Source organism: Nuphar pumila, chromosome 15 (genome assembly GCF_984573655.1).
Source record: "Nuphar pumila chromosome 15, dmNupPumi1.hap1.1, whole genome shotgun sequence".
Classification (NCBI taxonomy): domain Eukaryota; kingdom Viridiplantae; phylum Streptophyta; class Magnoliopsida; order Nymphaeales; family Nymphaeaceae; genus Nuphar; species Nuphar pumila.
This window is the reverse complement of record NC_143263.1, coordinates 85,799,663-85,822,033: the sequence shown is the minus strand read 5'-3', so window position 1 is coordinate 85,822,033 and position 22,371 is coordinate 85,799,663. Positions and strand designations below refer to the sequence as shown.

The 22,371-nt window shown below is 37.7% G+C and overlaps 1 protein-coding gene across 1 annotated transcript in view; it reads left to right on the top strand.

The window, feature by feature from the left end:
- The window catches only part of LOC149815856 (uncharacterized), an 84,068-nt gene that overhangs the window by 8,010 nt on the left and 53,687 nt on the right, over window positions 1-22,371 (top strand). The gene's annotated exons all lie outside the window — the stretch shown is intronic.

Below are 22,371 nucleotides of genomic sequence, written 5' to 3'. Positions count from 1 at the left end.
GAGAAAGAGACTTGGCATCCATGATCGGTGATTTGAGAAACGGAAAAAAGATTTAAATTAATTTTTGGAACGATTCTTACTTTAGGAACGAAAAAGTTTCGAGAATTTTTAAAATCAAGTGTTCCAATACTTTCAATTTTCAATGATGTTCCATCGGTCGTTGAAACATAAGAGGATATGGGTTCGGAAAAAACATTTGAAAGAGAGTTTTTATGAGATGTCATATGAAAAGAAGCACCGGAGTCTAGTATCCACATACTTGGAGGTGATGAAGAATAGGCGATGGCGGCTCCGGATGTTGAAGAAGAAGTCTTGAGAAGATGTTGGAGAACTTCGGAGATATGATTAAGAGTTTCTTTGATATATCCTTCTTTGGCACTTTCTTCTTTTTTCTTTGGAGAATTTTCTCCAACCGCGGCTACTTTTCCCTTAAGTTTGGGACAAACCGGTCTAATGTGTCCCGGTTCATTACAATAATGGCATATTACTCCCTTTCTTGGCCCATTACTATTTTTGTGAAAGTGAGGAGGTCTATATGCTTTAACATTTGATCCGGGCCTAGTAATGGCCAAAACTTTATCACTCTTAACGCTTAAGCCAAGTCGAGTTTCCTCTTGGCATATTTCGGCAAGGGCGTCTTCAATAGGTAGGGCTTTGCTTCTATGGAGAAGAGATGCCCTAACTTGTTCAAATTCCGGGCGAAGACCATGAAGAAATTGAAAAAAGTGCTCTTTTTCAATTTGTTCCCTTCTTAACTCAATATCTTCCGGAGCCACCCATTTAGGCTCAAGAAGAGCAAGTTCATCCCAAAGAGGGGTTAGATAGCTAAAGTAGTCCCTGACACTCTTATCCATTTGTTTGGTGGAACGGATTTTTTCTTGACAAAAAAATTGTCGAGCAAGATCCTTTTGGGTATATATACCCTTAAGGAAAAACCATGCCTCATTGGCCCTTCTAAATTTGGCAATATTAGCACAATTTTTAAGGTCTACATTGTTCATAAACCATGCCAAAATTTTGGCATGGTTACTCTCCCAATCCTCAACTTTGGATTGATGGTCATTGATAGCTTTGATGCGCTCATCGCCATCTAAAGCTTAACCTCATTTTCGATTTTAGTGAGAACAAGAGAGGGTTCGGGAGTAGTTCCCATAACAAAACCCCAAAGTTTCTTACCTCTTAGATGATTTTCCATAGCGGAGGCCCACATGAGATAGTTGGACCCATTTAGCTTAAAAGAAAGCTCAACTTTAGAATCACGTTCCATCGGCACCAAATATTCTTTCTTTCTTCAAAAGCTTGAGAGGCACACGTTCCAAGATAACAAAGAGAAGCCCAATCACCAACCGAGCTCTGATACCATGTAATGAAAAGATGCGGAAGCACCAATAGAGCAAAAGCACTCTTTAAGAGTGACCACAAGAGCCAAGAACACAAACACTAAAAGTGCACACACAAAACTCTCAAAAGTAGAAAATGACTTAAAGTCATAAGTTGGATATTATTGAAGAAAGGAAGAGAAGGGTGAAAACCCAATACATTTACAAGGGGAGCCTCCTCTATATATAGAGGAGGAGAGCTAAAGGAGGACCATAAAGGGGGGCTCCCTTCTAGTCGTTGGGAGCCCCAACGGTCATAAATATGATCGTTGGGGCCCCAACAACTAGATAGGTGGGGCCCCTTATGGTCCTTCAAAAGGAAAACTAAAAAACTAAAAAGAAAAAGGAAAAAGGGGAAAAGGAAAGAAAAAAGAAAAAATGCAAAAAGGAAAAAATACATGTGGATTTACCAAAACACCCCTATCGGGTTTTTGGTTTGTACAGAAAAAGAAAAAGAAATATATTATGTATATATACATATATACATATATACATATATATACTTATATATATATATACGAATGTATATATATAAGTATATGTATATATATATTTATATATACATAATTTAACATCATATTAAAAAAATGAGTGTAGCTGAGATGCGTATGCTTAGATGGATGTGTGGAAATACAATAAAAGATAAGATTCGAAACGAGGAGATACGTAAGAAGGTAGGCGTTGCATCCATTGAAAATAAGATGAGAGAGAATCGTTTACGGTGGTTTGGACATATTCGGCGAAGGCCTAATGATGCTCCGGTTAGAAGGATGGAGAAATGGAAAAATATATTAGTTAAAAGAGGTCGGGGTAGGCCTAAGAAGACTTGGAGGGAGATGATAGAAAAGGAGATATGAATGCTTTGAACCTCACCGAGGACATGGCATTGGATAGAAATGATTGGAGGAGAAGGATTCATGTGGAAGACCCAGAATGATTTTCTTTTTTGGTTCATATCGCCGACCCCAATTGTTTTGGGATGAAGGCATTGTTGTTGTACTCTATCTCTGTAAGCTTACAGTCATGACAAAATGTTTGTTTCGTCTTACAGATAGTATATCTCTCAATCCACAACTCATTTGAATCTTAAATTTGATCTAGAACTACTTTCACATGTATTTAATATCCCTACCAAATTTTAGGATTTATGGGTTTGTGGTTTGGGAGAACCAAATTTATCTTTTTGACTAGCCAGACTAAAATAACACAACATAAATTCTAGTTTTTCAAGAAATTCATCCAACGAAATAAAAGTACATGTGCACATCAAGAACAACATCAAAGCAATTCATTCAAACATTAAACATGATGTATATAACAAAAATCCATCACCTAACATAAATATAAAACCCAAATTCATTCATTTTTCATAAGAAAACGAGTTTGATACAAATCAAAGCACTTTTTACAAAGAAAAAATTGGTTTTAAAATTTATCCAACCTCGATCCTCTGTACTTAACCCATAAAAACAAGGTTCAATGCTTGAATGGCCTATGTTAAACCCCATACATGCTGAAAAACGTAAAATCCCGTACCTTAATGTCGTTTTTGTTTGGTTAAAACACCACACACGAAAACAAAGCTCAAATTGTAACATAGTGCTTCTGTGACACCTTTGGAACGTGAAAGAGTTCATAGATCTCCTTCCCAAGACACGTGGTTGTTGTTCATGGCCAAGGTACAATCTTGACATCGGATCCAACACACAAAAACAAGCCCAAAACACGAATATGATCGACTAATATGGCCGGTAACTGAAAAGATCGTGGAGTAGAAGGCTTACCTAGGCAACAACAACCTCTAAAATGGCTGGCTGGAAGGCTGGTCCTCTCTTTTTCCTTACTGTCTTTCTCAACGTGGTATATGTAGGAAAGGAGGCTCAAGCCATTGAATAGAGGAGGTTGGCTTTCTTACTTGTATCCCAATTCCTAGGTGATGCCCCCGTGCCGAAACATATCAACCTCTTGCCACCTTTATATCCAATATAAAAAAAATCACTAGTTTTCTTTTTCTAAAATTTTGGGACTCCTCGAGTGGTCCCATGTATGGACTATGGATCCTCTCCATTGGGTTTTGTTAAATTGTACATATATACATCTATATATATATGTTTGATTATATATATTTTCCTTTTATTTATTTTTCTTTTTCTTTGTCTAGTTCATTTAGAACTAGATATAGTTCTTTTTGAACTAAACCTTGACTAGTCAACACTTTGTTGACTAGTCAAAAGAGTCGTTGGAGCTAGTCCAACGACTCTATTTGTAGTTGTTGGACTAGCTCTAACGACTCTTTGAGTCTCCTCTTATGCCCTCTTCATTGTATATAAATAGGGGTCATTCCCCTCTCAAATGTAATGTTTCTTGCATGGTTTAATCTCAATAAAATATTATTTTTACTCTTATGTTGGCCACCTTTGGTGGGTTTTGTGTGTAAGCCTATTTGTGTCTTTTGTATTCATTTTGGTGTTTTGGTGGAACTCTTTTGAGTGTCCACTTTGGTGATTTGGTGAACATCTTTGGAGGAACTCATTTCCTTACATGATATCAAAGCTTGGTGATCAAGCTGAAATTGTTTTTGGTGCATAGGGAAGCATGTTACTCAAAATTTGAAAGTGTTGAAGTTTTTTTTGCAATCTTTATTTAAGTGTTAGTGAGATCGTGATTGTGCTTCTAGTGATAGATTGGTGGAGCTTACTTGGTGAAGGAGTGTTCGTGTTTGTGATTGGTGATGTTTGCTTAGTGATAGAGTACTTGTGATTTTCTCCTTGTATTTCTTCTCTCTTCTCTTGCTTTTATAAAAATGGATGACAATGAAAATGTCACCATAAAACCCATTAAGCTCAATGACTCAAATTATGTAATATGGATTTCAATTATGAAACACCTCATATGGGGAAAAGGGTTGTGGGGATTAGTGGATGAGACCGATCCGGAACCGAAGCTAATTCTTACCAGAGTAGAAGATGAGCAAGAAGTACATCTTACAGAGGATGAAAAAACCAAGGAAATGACCGCCTATGAAAAAAATGAAAGGAATGGAGAATGGGGCATACCAAGATTATGTCTTGGGTTATTAATAGTGTTGATATTAAGAAGTGTTCTAGTTTTGTTAAATTCGAACATGCAAACAATGCATAAGATTATCTTAAGAGAATGTATTGTCTTAAAGTTATTGCAAGACAAAATATGAAATATGACTCAAAGGGACAAAAGTATTAAAAAATACTATAATGGATTGTCCGAACTTCAGGAAGAGTTGACTCTTCTTGAACCAAAATGACATTGCTCCGAAGATGTAAATCTTTGACAAAATCAAATTGATGCGAAACATTTTTACCAATTCATTAGTGGATTGAGATTTGATTTTGAATCCACCAAATCCGCTCTTCTTCGTCAAGGGAAAGCTTTCTCAATAGAAAACACTATAGAGGAAATAAGTATAGAAAAAAATAGGCTTAAAAAGAGAATTTCAAAGAGTGACGATGACTCAGTTCTAAATGTATCTAGACCGAGAAATTATGTTCTACCTACAAACCACTACATTATGCAAGACCAAGCGATGAACATTATGGAAAGCAAGGCAATGAGTATAAGAGGAAAAAAGTTATTTGCTATTATTGTCGAGAACCGGGACATGTAAAAACCTATTGTCCTAAGTTGAAAAAACATTATGATAAGAAGGTTGCCTCTATTGGACCTCCACAAGAGTTAAGTAATGTAAAAATCACACAAGATCCATCCATTGAAAGCATGTCCTTTACATAACTGGTGGAGGCTCTTCAACCTCTACTCAAAGGAACATTCTCATCAATTGGAGTCGCGGTTTCTTCCTTTGGCTTCTCCGATTTCGGTAAATCTCTTTGGCTTCTTGACTCAGGTGTCTCTTTTCATATGACACCAAATGGTGATGTATTATTCGAATGTTATAACTCAAGTAAATCAAATGTGTTCATTGTTGATGGAACATCTCTTGAGATAAAAGGAATAAGAAATTTTAAAAATATTTTTCAAAGTTTAAAAAGTTTTTTTATTTCAAAAATTAGATATATTCCTAAATTAAATTTAAATATCGGACCATGGGTGTAACATTTTCTTCTCCTCTCGTGGTTGTCGGGTGCAAGATCGCCAGTCAGGGAAGCTGATTGGGGAAGGCCATAGAGAAGGAGGCTTGTACTACATGGTACCCAAGAATACATTTTGTTGTATTGTTCAGAAATTATACTTGGATTTTTGGCTTAAAAGGCTTGGTCACCCTAATGTATCCAAGATTCAGTATTTTCCAAAGATGAAAATTTTTGTAAATCTGAAAATTTTACATGTGAAAATTGTATTTTTAGTAAAATAAAGAAATTACCATTTCAAGAAAGAACCTTTGTTTCTTTTCAACCACTTAAGTTAATATGTTTGAATGTTTGAGGCCCAACACCAGTTATATCTAAGGGTGGTTTTGTGTATTATGTGATTTTTGTGGATAATTTTACGAGACATACTTGAATATATTTTTCTAAACACAAGTTTGAAGTTTTCTTACATTTTCAAATATTTTACAATTTTGTCAAAAATAAATTCTGAAATGACATTGTCCAAAGATAATTTATTTTTGTAAATTTGAAAATTTTACATGTGATGATTGTATTCTTTGCAAAATAAAGAGATTACCATTTCAAGAAAGAACCTTTGTTTCTTTCCGACTGCTTAAGTTAATACATTTGGATGTTTGGGACCCAACACCAGTTATATCTAAGGGTGGTTTTTTGTATTATGTGATTTTTGTCGATGATTTTACGAGACATACTTGGATATATTTTCTTAAACACAACTTTGAATTTTTTTTACATTTTCAAACATGTCACAATTTTGTCAAAAATAAATTCTGAAATGATATTTTCATATTTCGCACTGATTCAGGGAGAGAGTTTTTATCAAAAGAATTTAAAGACTACTTAGATTTAAATGTTATTACACATCAAAATTCTTGTCCTTACGGTCCACAACAATTATACAAACAACAAGAACTTTGCTTATTACAAATCAAGTACCTAAAGAATTTTGGGCTGAAGCCACATTTAATGTGGTTAATCTTATTAACAAAATGACATCTTCTTTGAAAAATGTGTCACTAATTGAAAAACTTTTTAAACAAATCCCTGATTACTTTAGATTGAGAGTTTTTGGGTGTAAATGTTTTTTTTTTATAAATAAAAATGATAAAAAAAAATCCCGTGTTATTCCTTGTGTTTTCTTTAGGTATGCAAATAATAAAAAAGGTTATAGATGTTTTGATTTTAGAAATAAAAAGCTATATGTTTCAAGAAATGTGTCTTTCTTAGAAAAAGAGAGGGTTTTTTAATGTGAAAAGTCTAAGAAAATAGATGAGTATTCTTTTTTGTTGGATCCAATTCTAAAGTATAATGATTGTAAAGATGATGTTGATGAAAATCAAGAACTTAGAAATGATATAGTAAGTAAAGAACAATCTAGTGATAATGTGATTAGAGAAGACCTAATAAGGCACAAAGTTGTATACAATATTCCAAGTGTAGTGATCTTAAACCCCCATGTGCACTAGACAAATATACTGATGAAAACCAAATAGAAACACAAATTAGAAGATCATCTAGAGTATCAAAACCTCCTGAAAAATTTGTGTTATAACTCGTTCTCACCAAAGTACCAAGCCTATATTGCATTAATACATTCATGTATAGAACTCTCGACCTATGCTCAAGCAAAAGAATACTCTGAATGGGTAGAAGCTACGAGGATAGAGCTAGATGCTTTAGAAAACGCAAATACTTAGACTATTCAAGATATTTTCCTAAAAAATAAACCTATAAGTTGTAGATGGGTTTATAAGGTAAAAGCCAAGAGTGATGGGACTCTTGAACGATACAAAGCTAGATTAGTCGCTAAGAAGTACTTCCAAGAGTATGGAATAGATTATAAAGAAACTTTTGCCCCAATTGCTAGGATAATCACTGTTAGAACCTTAGTAGCTCTAGCCTCTGTGAGAAGATGGCCAATATATCATATGGATGTTAAGAATGCATTTCTTAATTGGAATTTGGTTGAATAAAGTTTTATGGAAGCACCACCTGGGATAACTATTCCTAAAGAGAAGGCTATTCGCTTAGATGAAGCCTTGTATGGTCTTAAGCAAGCACTAAAGGCTTGGTATGACCGGTTTAGTCAAGTTATGCTTAATATTGAATTTCAATTTTGCCTGACTGACACAACTTTGTTTATTAAGGTTTCTGATGCAAATACTATTTTTCTTCTCCTCTACGTACTATCACTAAAGGAGATAACTAAGGAGTTGAACACATTAAGAAACTTTTCAAAACATATTTTGAAATTACTTATTTGAATTTTTTAAAATATTTTCTTAGTATTAAAGTTGTTTATTCTTCTAGAGGTTATCTATTGACTCAATCTAAATTTTCTCTAGATATGATTGTCAGGTTTAGGATCTCAGATGATAAGAAGGTTGACACTTCTGAAGTTGTTAATATCAAAATGAAAATTGATTATGGATAATAACTTAAGAACCCGACACCATACAGACAACTTATCGGGGTACTATCTTACATTTCAATTATGAGACCTGACATAGCACATGCAGTTCACCCAACCAACCAGTTTCATCATGCTCTCACTTTTATTTATATGAGAGCGATTTTACGCATTATTAGATATATCAAGACTTTCATTTATCGAGGCCTTTTCTTATCTGCTTCTTCATCTTTAGACTTAACTAATTATACTGATGTTGACTGGAGAGGTGATCCCAATAACCGACACTCAACCACGGGTTTTTGCTTTTTCTTAGGTGACTCGTTGATCTCATGGCGATGTAAGAAGCAACAAAAGGTCTTTCTCCTCGACTAAAGCAAAATACTAAGCCATGACTACAACCACTATAGAGGTGGTCTAACTAAGAAGATTGGTGGCTGACATGGGTGCTCAGATTAAAGGTGCATCACGAATGTTCTGTGACAACAAAAGTTTTATCTACATTGCGAGCAATCGAAACTTTCACGAACGCACCAAACATATTGAGATGAACTGTCACTATGTACAAGAGGTGTATCTACATGGCACTATTGATCTTTCCTTACTTTAAAATATCAATTTGCGGATTTCTTCACTAAATCTCTCGTTGCTCTTAGATTTTACTTTCTCTTAGACAAACTTTCAGTTATTATATCGTAAATTTGAGGAGTGTTAAATTGTACATATATATATACATCTATATATATATGTGTATATATATATTATATATATTTATTTATATTTTGTAACGCCTGAAAATCCCTGACTTGTAAATTTTAGGAAAAAAATTTAAATTTTTACAATCAATATTTTTTCAGAGATGCGGAAGACAAAGTTTGAAAAGAATAAGTCAATAGACCTTAGGCACATTACTGGTGAACTTTCCTTTTACAAGATGGATTTATATCTCCATACATTCATTGAAACCATATAGATTCAAATTAAGGTTTTTGATAAATAAGGTTTACGCAAAAGGAGGTATTACAAAATAAACCCTTATACAAAATTACAAAACGTGCTCAGGAGCAAAACAACAGAGAGTGGGTTCTTGATATCATCACATCATTGCATCATCGTTTGTCGCATCAACCTAATCATTATCTGTATCCCATAAAATGGGTCAAACTTATGAAAGCTTGGTAGGTGCATCGATATCAAATGTCAGAACTGTTGAGAATAGGTGGTTTTAAGTAGAGTTATCTTTCATTAAGGTGCTTTCTGTAATTTAGTTATTTATAATGGGGCAGTATTGTAATTAGATCTTTAAGCCTCTCTCTATTTAACATAGAGAGAGGCCCTAATCGTATTATGAGTTCTGAGGTTTTCTTTGCAGCCGTCTCTCTCTCTTCTCTCTCTTCTCTCTCTTCTCTCTCTTTCTCTCTTCTCTCTCTCTCTCTTCTCTCTCTCTCTTCTCTATTTCTTGGGTTCAGGCCATTCTACATGGTATCAAAGCTGTACCGATCGTGGTGTGAGAAATCAGATGTGGGAGTCACCTTACTATCGTAGCAAGAGATAGAGAGAGAGGTAAGAGGAAAGAGAGAAAAAAATGTTGGGCGTAATGTCTTCTCCCCTTTCCATTGATATTTATATGTTGTACGAGTGGTACAATACAGTACAATAGTACAATACAGTACAGTATGCTGTACAATACAATACAATATAGTACAATAGTACAATACAGTACAGTATGCTGTACAATACAGTACAATAGTACAATACAGTACAGTATGCTGTACAATACAGTACAATACAGTACAGTAGTACAATACAGTACAGTATGCTGTACAAGTGGTACAATACAGTACATAAATATATTCATTTACATATACATATTTAACAGCCTCCCTCAAGTTGAGGATGATCTTCAATCATGCTCAACTTGCCCTTAAGTAACCAAAATTGATGACTAACCAATCCTTTGGTGAAGATGTCTGCTACTTGGTCTTCTGATCTGACATACGAAGCCTCAATTTCTTCTGTTTCAATCTTTTGTCTAACAAAATGCTGATCAATCTCAATGTGCTTCGTGCGACAATGATGAATAGGGTTAAAAGAAATATTAATGGCACTTTGATTATCACATAAAAGCAGAGAGGAAGAGATAGGTTCATTCAACTCTTGAAGAAGATGCCGTACCCAAGTGACATCAGCTGCCCCTGCTGCCATTGCCCTGTACTCTGCCTCAGTGCTGGATTTAGCAATGGCCTTTTGTTTCTTACTACTCCAAGTGACAATATTTGGGCCAATAAAAACACAATATCCTGAAACCGACCTACGCTCATCAGGGTCCCCACCCCAATCTGCATCACAATATGTTAGTAAACGGTGTCCTGTAGTGAAGCTTTCATCTTTGTGATAGAGCAATCCATCTCCAATAGTCCCTTTCAGATATCTGAGAATATGCTTAATACATTCCATATGACAATCAGTGGGAGCATGCATAAACTGAGATGCTTGATTTACAGCATAAGCAATGTCAGGTCTTGTAAATGTAAGATATTGCAACATACCAACAATGCGGCGATATAAAGTGGAATCATGATATAATTGGCCTTCTTTTGCACTAAACTTATGATTTAAGACAGATGGGGTGCTGAGAGGTTTACAATTAATCATACCAGTGGTGTGAAGAATGTCAAGAGTATACTTGTGTTGACTTAGAGTGAGTCAATCATCTTGTCTATCGACTTCAACTCCCAAGAAGTATCGCAATGGGCCTAAGTCCTTCATCTTGAATTTGGCCATGAGTAAAGACTTGACCAAGGCAATATGTGCATCATCACTCCCAGTGATAATGATGTCATCAACATATATAAGAACCCAAGTAGTAACATGATCATTCTTATACATAAATAAAGAATGATCAAGTATACTCTTAGAAAAGCCATGCTGCTGAATTTCCATGGAGAAACTCTCAAACCAAGACCGAGATGCCTGTTTTAAACCATAAAGAGACCTTCTCAATTTACAAACCCATGTAGCCGCATCATGTTCACTATATCCAGGAGGTTGCTCCATATACACCTCTTCCTTCAAGTCCCCATGTAGGAACGCATTCTTGACATCCAACTGGCTAAGAGACCAACCATGCTGAAGTGCCAAAGTGAGGATCACACGAATGGTGCCAATTTTGACAACAGGGCTAAAAGTTTCCTCATAATCTTGCCCATATTGTTGTGTGAATCCGCGTGCAACAAGGCGAGCTTTATATCTTTCAATGCTACCATCTGGTTTGCGCTTGATCTTGTAAACCCATTTGGAACCAACAACATTTCTATCAACAGGTCGAGGAACAATATCCCATGTATGACATTCATGAAGTGCTGCCATTTCTTCGTTCATAGCTTCAACCCAAGCTCGAGAATGGGCTGCCTGATGGAAAGTAGACGGCTCTTTCTCTTTGGCCACATTGGTTAGAAACAACTGAAAGTCAAGAGAAAAATTGTTGTAACTAACCCAACGATGGATAGGATGCCTTTCACGTGTGGATCGTCGAAGAGGGGGAGCCTCGTGAGATGGAGTTGAAGGGGCTCCTCGACGGGCATAAACCAAACCTGAAAACCGTGAAGGTGCATCCTGGATGATGGAGTTGTCTGCTTCAAACTGAATTGGTTCATCAACAACAGGATCTCTGATAGAGTCATATAGCAAAGTATCACAAAGCCATGGATCATAAGTAGTTTGCTCATATACCTGAGAAGTATCACAAGTGCTGAAATGGTCATCATCAAAAACAACATTTCTAGACACCTTAATCTTACCCAAAATAGGATCATAACATCTATATCCTTTATACCCATCGGCATATCCCAGAAATCTGCACTGAACTGCTCTGTCCTGAAACGTGTTACGTAAAGAATGATCCACATGGACATAACAAATGCATCCGAAAGCATGCAAATCATCATAAGAAGGGTGAGAACCGTGAAGCAAATAATAAGGAGATTGATCTCCTAATAATTCCATAGGCAACCTGTTAATGATATGCACTGCAGTGTGAAAGGCCTCAGTCCAAAGAGAGAAAGAAATATCAATATTGTGCATCATACTTAACGCGGTTTCAACAATATGCCGATGCTTACGTTCTGCTACTCCATTCTGTTGTGGAGTGTAAGGACAAGAGGAGTTACGTGTGATGCCATGGTCCTTTAAATATTCACTAAAATCATGAGATATGTATTCTCCACCACCATCACACTGGAAATAAGTGATATTTGAATTGAAAAGGTTCTGAACAAGAGCATGGAATTGTTTGAAAAGTTTGAACACTTCAGATTTAGATTTCATAAAGTAAATCCAAGTGTAACGAGTGAAAGAGTCAAGAAATAACACATAATAACGAGAGCCAGATAGAGATGAAACAGGAGCTGGGCCCCAAACATCAGAGTGAATAATTTCAAATGGCTTGGAAGCTCTTTTATTGATACTTTGAAAGGGAAGTACATGACTCTTGCAGACATTACAACTAGGACACTTATGATCTAATTTGACTTTGGGAATAAAACCCTGAGAAGACAATTTGTCAAGGAACCCTTGACTACAATGACCTAACCGACGATGCCAAGAAACTGGCTTATTACATTGCATAACAGAAGAAGACTGACTCAAATAAGCAGGAAAAGATGGAGACACGGTAGATGACGTCTTCAAAGTCCCGGGGACTGCTTCGAAGACGTACATGTTTCCGCGTCGTTCACCCTTAGCGAGCATCTTCTTGGTTCAAAGGTCCTTAAGACAAACAGAAGACGGAGTAAATTCCATGGATGAATTTGTTTCATCAACCAATTTAGAAACAGATAAAATGTTTTTCTTAATGGCAGGAGTGAGTAAGACATTTTTCAATGGTAGTGTAGATTGTGACAAAGAGAGAGATGCATTTCCAGTATGAGAAATAGGGTGGTGGGAACCATCTCCCGTGACAATAGTGCCAGTGCCAATATAAGGAACCATGTTGGAAAGTTTACCTGCATCAGAAGTAACATGTGCGGCTGCTCCAGAATCAATATACCAAACTCCATCATCATTCTGACGCAAATTCATGTTGTTAAATGCAGTCATCAGAATTTGTTGCACATCATGTGGCAACCCTGCACTCTGTCCCTGATCAGTACCCTGATGTGCTCGAAAATTTCCCTGCGGCTGCCCCTGAAACTGTCTAACATTCATCTATCCAGCTCTTGGTCCTGGCCTCCCTGCCTTGTTGCGATTCTGTGGGTTGTGCCAACAATCTGCTTTCACATGGCCACGCTTGTTGCAATGGAAGCAAGTAGGGACACGGGTACCTCTAGTGGCAGGTGGAGCAGTAGGAGTAGGAAGGAGTCCTCCACGGCCCATATGAGCAGCAGGTGGACGAAATGAGGTAGACCCAGATGTAAACATGACAGGATGAGGATCATCAATAAGATGATCTTGAGTCAAACTAACTTCATACTGTAGGAGTTTGGCCTGTAAATCCTCAAAGCATGGAAGTGTAGAGGCAACCTGTAATGCAGTGCAAAACATACGATATTGGGGCCCAAGGCTTCCCAATACCTGCTGAACAACATCTCTATCAGAAACAGGATATCCAATAGCGGCCAACTGATCAATGATAATTTTGATATCCCCTAGAAATTCAGTAATGGTCTTAGTTCCCTTTCGCATAGATTGGAACTGCCATTTCAGTTGAAGTGCACGTGATTCAGAAACCTGTGAATAAGAGTGAGCAAGATGTCTCCATAGTTCTGCAGCAGTAAAATGGTCAGAGATAGTTTGTAATATACGATCAGATAACGTGGCAGTCAAATAGGCAACCACAGATTGGTCCTTCTGAAACCAAACATCATACGCAGGATTTGGAATAGCAATGCAACTCACCTTCCCATCATTACCAGCATTACCAGTTACCTCTTGCGTAATAGTCATAGGTGGGGCGGGTGATCCCCCATCCAGATGCCCGGAAAGACCATGACTTCGGATAAACGGCAGAATTTGGCGTTTCCAAAGTAAGTAGTTATCATGAGTTAATTTGTGAGAAACAAGTTGAGAAAGAAATCCGGGGCTGATTTTAGAATCCATAAGGAAGAAGATCAAAGATGAATCAAACAGCACGACAGAAATTCGTAGGTTGTACGGACAGAACCGTACGGACAGAAATTTTTGAGTTTTGGAAATCACGATTTTTTAGTTAATCGTGCAGAATGTACGATTTATCAACTATATTGCAAGAAATAGATAAGAAATCACAAGAAGTTTGAGAAAAGAGGCACTTTTGAGAAATGAGGGTTCCCAAATTTGGGGAAAACAGAAATTAGGGTTGATAAAATTGGGGATAACAGAATATGTAAGAAGGAAAAGATGCACGATATGAGAAAATGAAGAAACGACGTCGAAATATAGTGATTCAACGGAGAAACAACAGAGAAAAGATGAAAAAAAAACACTTTCCTTGAGAACGCCCAAAAACGCACGTCAAGGTCCTTAGGGGCCTTCCAGATGATCGTGATTACCACGCCTTTGGCTCTGATACCATGTGAGAAATCAGATGTGGGAGTCACCTTACTATCGTAGCAAGAGATAGAGAGAGAGGTAAGAGGGAAGAGAGAAAAAAATGTTGGGCGTAATGTCTTCTCCCCTTTCCATTGATATTTATATGTTGTACGAGTGGTACAATACAGTACAGTATGCTGTACAATACAGTACAATACAATACAGTAGTACAATACAGTACAGTATGCTGTACAATACAGTACAATACAGTACAGTAGTACAATACAGTACAGTATGCTGTACAATACAGTACAATACAGTACAGTAGTACAATACAGTACAGTATGCTGTACAAGTGGTACAATACAGTACAGAAATATATTCATTTACATATACATATTTAACACGTGGGAGCGTGATCGAGCGTGATCGTGGGAGCGTGATCGTGGGAGCGTGATCGTGGGAACGTGATCGTGGGAGCGTGATCGAGTCTGATTAAGGCTCGATCAATCGTGGAGGCCATCAGATCTGTCAACAGATCTAATGAGAAAAAGGAAGAATACCTAATCAGCTTCTTGTCGTGGATGCTTGCTGTGAGTTCGCAGCTTCTTGTTTTTATCATTTTATGACTGCCTACTGTCTCGGTTTCGTGGCTACCTGTTGGGAGTTGATTGCTGTTGGTATAATATACACTGAACATGTTGTGAGATATTGCTATAGTTGCTGGTGGGAGTCTGATTACTGTTGGTGATTTTACATATGGTTGGGGGCCTGTTTTGTGTATCTTGATATCGTGGTTGTGTGGAGTTTGATTGGTGCTGGTACTCTTTGCACTGAAAATGTTTTGTGTATCTTGATATCGTGGCTGTGTGGAGTTTGATTGGTGATATCGTGGCTGTGTGGAGTTTGATTTGTGCTGGTACTTCCTGCTTATTTTTTTTTCCCTCCAGTAATCCAACTCTTAGTGGTGTTGCTCGGGAAAAATTAATGACGTATTGTCAAACTGTATATGTCTGGGGAGCTGCCCCTGTTATGAAAGATTTTTCTGCATATGCAGAAGTCGTGTTAGCTGTGAATCACTGAAGTGCTGAATTATCTGTCTGCTTGTGGGCTGCTGCTCACTACTGTAGTGGGGTTTTTTTTCGTTGTTCGTGAGTGAACAACTGCTGGTTGGAATATCAGTTAGCGTGTGGGTGTAACACGCGGGGTTTGTTTTTGGATAGTGTGGAGACTGTCCAGTTTTTTTTTTCTGCAGTATGGCTGAAACTTCTAAAGGTGATTCAAAATTGGAACAGATGGAATAATATAAGGCATTTGCCAATCCTTTTTCGTATGGCTCGTCTGTGAGGTTAAATGAAACCAACTATGCCCGGTGGTCCAGAACATTTATGATGTCGGTATCTGGACATCGTAGAAAACATATCTTGTTGGAAGATGGACCCACTGAAAAGGTGGGAAAATATGTTACTTGGGATGAAGATAATGACATAGTCATGTCATGGATTATGAATAGTGTCGAACCCCATATTGCAGATGGTTTAATTTATTATAATACCGCCAAACAGATGTGGGACAATCTTCGAGATACATACTCACAAGAAACTAATGTGAGTCGTATCCTACAAGTCGAACAGGAAATATACAATTTACAGCAGGGAGATCAAACCTTGGCCCAGTACTATGCCTCCGTAAAAGCTGCTTTTGAAAGACTTAATGCTCACAGACCTCTCTGTTGTTCGAAACAAAAGGATCATCAAGAACAAACTATGGTTGCTAGGTTTCTTACAGGTTTATCTTCAGAATTTTCTGTTGCAAAAGTCCAAATGTTGACTGGGTCGGATGTGCCTACTCTTGCTGAGGCATATAACCGTCTAAGCAGACTTGCTATATCTCTTCCACATTCTCAGCCTGTGACTCAGTCTTCTGCCTTAGTTGTCTCATCTGGTTATGGACGTGGAAATCTTCAGAACATCAGAGGACGAGGTCGCGGCCGAGGTGTGGGAGGCAGAGGAAAGCTTCAATGTACATTCTGTGGAAAATCTGGACATTTAGAAGATCGTTGCTGGGATAAGCATGGCCGACCAACCTCATCTTCATCAAAGTCATATACTCCTAGGGCTAATACTACTTCTCTCGAGGCAACAAAGGCACAAGACAATATTTCTGCAAGTGACAGTAGTATAACCCTCAGTCGTGCTGAATATGATGAGCTGGTAGCTCTTCGTCCTTTGAGCCCTACCTCTCCTGTTGCTGGTGTTGCCTATTCAACCGGAAATCTTCTTCATCCGACTGACAGTAAGTGGATTATTGATTCTGGTGCATCCAGGCATTTGTGTGGAAATTCACTTGTTTTTTCAGATCTGAAGGATATTAAGGCTCAGCTTGGAGTCTCATTAGCCGATGGGAGTACCTCCCCGGTTGTTGGTCAGGGAAATATTTCTATATCCTCCTCATTACAGTTGAAAAATGCTCTTCATGCCCCAAAATTTCCTCAGAGTTTACTTTCTGTGAGTTGTCTTGTAAAAGAACAAAACTGTAGAGTAATATTTGATCCAATGGGTTGTCATTTTCAGGATTTGCTGACGGGGAAGAAGATTGGTGGCGGCTATGAAGAAAATGGAATCTACTACTTACATCATCCAATGGGTACTGTGCATGCAGCAGTGGATCATTCATTTAGTCCTGTTCAGTGGCATCGTCGTCTTGGTCATCCTTCATTGTCAAAGCTTCGTTCGGTCTTTCCTCAGATTCCCTCCACCACATCATTTCAGTGTGAAGCATGTCAGCTGGGCAAGCATCATCGAAGTTCGTTCCCTTCGAGTCAGAGTCCGTCTAGTAATAAAGTCTTTGAACTTCTTCATGCAGATGTATGGGGTCCTAGTAAGATTCCTACTAGGACTCAGTGTCGATACTATGTAGTTATTGTTGATGATTTCTCTAAGTTATCATGGGTGTTTTTAATAAAGGAACGATCTGATGTTCCAAATATTATCAAATCTTTAATTCTTGAAATAAAGACTCATTTTGAATCGAGTGTCAAGATTGTTCGCACTGATAATGCTCTCGAGTTTAAATCAAAAAGTCTGTTACAATTTTACCATGATAGTGGCATCCAACCCCAAACTTCCTGTGCCTATTCATCTCAACAAAATGGGGTGTCTGAGCGAAAACATCGTCACCTACTTGATATTGCCAGGACCATTATGATCAAATCAAATGTTCATGCGTTATACTGGGGAGATGCAATTACAACTGCTTGCTATCTGATCAACCGCATGCCTTCCTCTTCTGTGGGTGATCAAATTCCAATTCATATCCTAAAACCCAATACCCCTCTTTTCTCCCTCTCCCCCCAAAGTGTTTGGATGTGTTTGCTTTGTACACAAACTTGGCCCTGACCGTGATAAATTAGCTGCTCAAGCTACAAAGTGCATATTTATAGGTTATCCCAAAAATCAAAAGGGATATCGATGTTATGATCCTACTTCTCGCAGAGAGTATGTCAGTGCGGATGTGTCTTTCTTGGAATCCACTCCATATTACTCTAATATTGGTTCCCCACTGCAGGTTGATCCAGCTGAGTCTTGCCCATTACCTATACCCCCTTTTCCCTTGGAATCCGTGCCCTCATTCCCGAACCACACTTCATCCTCTTCCAGATTTCATAATCCTCCATTGGTATATGTGCGTAGAGATCCACCTCCTCAAGTGCCTCCATCTTCTTCCCCTGAGGTAAGTTCTACTGACAATAATGATCTTCATGATGATGATAACAGGCCGATTGCTCTACGAAAGGGGACACGACAATGTACTTTATATCCCATGTCTCGTTTTGTCTCTGAAGCCCGAATTGAAAATCAGATGAAATCTTTTATTTCAGCTTTATCTGCTGAAGTTATTCCTCGGAACTATCAGCAGGCCGAGATTCATACTCACTGGAAGAGGGCTATGCAAGAAGAAATGGATGCCTTACTATCTCAGCATACTTGGGACCTAGTTGATTCCCCTGCAGATGCTGACATTGTTGGATGCAAATGGGTATATACGATAAAGTACAAATCTGATGGTTCCATTGAACGGTACAAGGCCAGATTAGTAGCCAAAGGGTATACTCAGACATATGGTATTGATTTCTTTGAAACTTTTTCTCCTGTTGCACGAATGGGTACCATTCGTCTTGTTCTCTCAGTAGCTGTGCAGCATGGTTGGAGCCTGTCTCAATTAGATGTGAAAAATGCATTTCTATATGGGGACCTATCTGAAACTGTTTACATGCAACAACCTCCAGGATTCGAGGTTGAGGGGGAGTGTCAGAAGGTGTGTAGATTGAAAAAGGCAATTTATGGCTTGAAACAAAGTCCTCGTGCATGATTTCAGAAGTTGTTTGAAGTAATGTCAGGTTTTGGCTTTAATAGGTCAGCAGCAGATCATACACTATTCATAAAGAAAACTAGCTCTGGCATAGTTGTTATGGTGGTATATGTGGATGACATCATTCTTACAGGTGATGATGTGAAAGCTATTGAAGCCACAAAGGCTCATCTTCACAAACACTTTGTTACAAAAGACCTTGGTTCACTCAGGTATTTTCTAGGTATAGAAGTTGCCAGGAGCCGTGAAGGGATGGTTTTGTCTCAACGAAAGTATGTTCTTGACTTATTAAAGGAAACAGGAATGTTGGGAGCTAAACCAGCAAATATTCCCATGAACCATAAAGTTCAGTTGTTTGAAGAAGGGTCAAAACTGGTTGATAGCAAAAGCTATCGCTCCCTAGTTGGGAAACTACTGTATGTAACTGTGACCAGGCCAGATATTGCTTTAGCTGTGAGTAAAGTCAGCCAGTTTATGGACAAACCTACTGAGGTACACTCGAATGCAGCTATTATGATTCTTAGATATCTAAAATCTTCTCCTGGAAAGGGGTTATTGTTCAAGAAAGGTGGACCTCTGGATATAGTGGCCTATTCTGATGCTGACTATGCAGGATCTATAGTAGATAGAAAATCTACCACAGGATTTTGTGTGTTCCTGGGAGACAACTTAATCTCTTGGAGAAGTAAGAAGCAAAATGTGGTTTCGAGGTCTAGTGCAGAATCAGAATATCGGGCTATGGCCCAAACAGCTGCTGAATTGATGTGGGTTCGTACTGTGCTTCTTGATCTCCAGGTGAAGGTTTCTTCTCCCATGACCATGATGTGCGATAACAAAGCTGCAACATATATAGCGAACAATCCTGTATTTCATGAGAGAACAAAGCACATTGAGGTTGATTGCCACTATGTAAGGGATATGGTTCAAGCGGGTCATATCACTACCCAATATCTAAAGTCGGAAGACCAAGTTGCAGATATGTTCACAAAACCTCTTGCCAGACCAAATTTTTCAAAATGTTGTGACAAGCTGAGCATGATCGATATCTATGCTCCAGCTTGAGGGGGAGTGTTGAGAATAGGTGGTTTTAAGTAGAGTTATCTTTCATTAAGGTGCTTTCTGTAATTTAGTTATTTATAATGGGGCAGTATTGTAATTAGATCTTTAAGCCTCTCTCTATTTAACATAGAGAGAGGCCCTAATCGTATTATGAATTCTGAGGTTTTCTTTGCAGCCGTCTCTCTCTCTTTCTCTCTTCTCTCTCTCTCTCTTCTCTCTCTCTCTTCTCTATTTCTAGGGTTCAGGCCATTCTACAAGAACAAAACTAACATATGCATTATTTCACGTGTAGTTTTAAAATAAGTAAAATGAACTTGAAAATCTTGTTTCGATAATTAACGACCTGTGGGTACGCACAGGATAATACGTAGAAACAACTAAAATTGTCTTTGGGTTTATTATTCTATGTATTTTGATGCTTCAGATGATTAGCTGAGTCCACTCCTAAGGGGATGACCTATTAACTGAGAGAGAATTCTTCGGAGGCATAAACAACAGGGGATGTATCTGAACTTCTGTAGAAGTCAATGGGATCTACCACCTAGGATAATATTTAGTAGCTTGGTCCCCTAACTCCGATGACTGGGGATACTGAGTCACTGCTACTCGAGAAGCATAATTGTTAACAACTTGTCAATTAGAGTTTTTGTACCATCCTATCCTCTCTCTTAACAGAACCAAATGATGAATTGTTACGTCGGGTCTTATATTAACTGACGACTCATTCAACATACTCTAGTCTTTTAAACCAAATCGAGCATCTTGCCTATAAAAGCAATTATTTTCATTTATGTGATTTTCTTTAGCAATATGCTATGTTGCACTTTGAGGTTATCATAAACCTCTAGTCCATTCATCGTTGTACTAACATGTGTATGTCTGATAGTACTAACCACGATAGGAAATATATGGATTTCTCAAAAAGAAACCCCAAACATAATATTGAAAATCATGATATCCCACGCCTTAGGTCGGGAAATATCTGAGTTATTCTGGATACTGAAAAGGACCTGACGTACATACCACCAAGGGCTACGTAATCAAAGTTTTTTTGTTATGTTCATTCAAAGAAAAAACTTAGTTGCGAATTCCTGAGTCATGTCAATTTAAAGTTTCAAACAAGTTGGAAAGGTGTTTAGAGGAAGCTTCCAATGTTAGGGAGTTTGTTTGATAAGCACGAACTTAACAACATTGATACCAGTATACAAGGGAGTCTTGCTTTATACTTGAGATAAGTTATGTATGAAATTGTTGGATATTGCGAATATGCAACCGTAAAACATTTGTTTTGTTTTTCTCGAGACATTAGGGAATGCGAACTTGAAATCTCACATGTGGATTCTTTCAAAAATCGAGTTTTAGCGATGATGTGCAAATTTACGTCGTTAAATACATACTAACGTAATTTAAAGCAGACAGGAGTATGCAAAAATTGTATACTTTATAAAATTATATATGTATATAGAATACATATATATTAAAGCATATGCTTGTACCCATTACAGTGAGACAGCAAGGTAAATGGAGTAAAGCAGGGCTCGAATATGTGAAACCACACATCGAGCTAAATAAATTGCGTAAGTGAGGCCTAGTGTATGAAACCGTACATCGGACTAAGTAATTTCCGTAAAGCAGGATCATGTGCACGTTATAACGTGGTGGCAAAGTAAATGACATAAAGCAGAGCCTGATGTCTGAAACCACACATCGAGCTAAATAAATTTTAGAAAGCTGGAGCCTGTGTACATTACAGTACGACTGCAAAGTAAATAACATAAAGCAAGGTCCGATGTGTGAAACCACACATCGAGCTAAATAAATTTTAGAAAGTTGGAGCCTGTGCATATTACAACGCGATGACAAAGTAAATGACGTAATTGAAAATGGACAAGAATATGCAAAACTGCATCCTTGAGTTAAAAGCATATGTATATATATATATATATTAGAAGTGTTCCATCATCGTTCTCGCATGAAACTTTCCCCTACCTCGAAGATGGTTTAGATCTCTGGCAATTCCGAGTGTAGGTTATAATATTGTTCGTGCTTTGGTAACCGTGCCAAAAAATATGGAGTCTTGTTCGTCGTATCGAATGGTGTGTTGTAAATGGTTCTTTTATCGTGTGAGGAGAGGTGGCTCCAAGCAAGGGGCATTCTGAGAGAGAGAGAGTCGGGCTCGTCGTTTTGTTTTAAAAGAAATCCCCCCCCCCCGGGGGTTTTAAATAGAGAGTATGGTGAGGGGGTGTCGACATTTCGACATCCGCAACCTAGATCCATCCCAAAAAGGGTTGGGTTTAAGACCCAATTTGGACTCAGTCCCCCAATATATATATATATATATATATATATATATATATATATATATATATATATATATATATATCCAAAAAAAATAAAAAGTGGATTTGGATTTCGTATAAAATACTAAAATTTAACAGAAAATTTGGAGACCTTACATATTTGGTTTATATATTTTTTTCGTTTATTTATTTATTTTTTCTTTGTCTAGTTCATTTAGAACTAGATTTAGTTCTTTTTG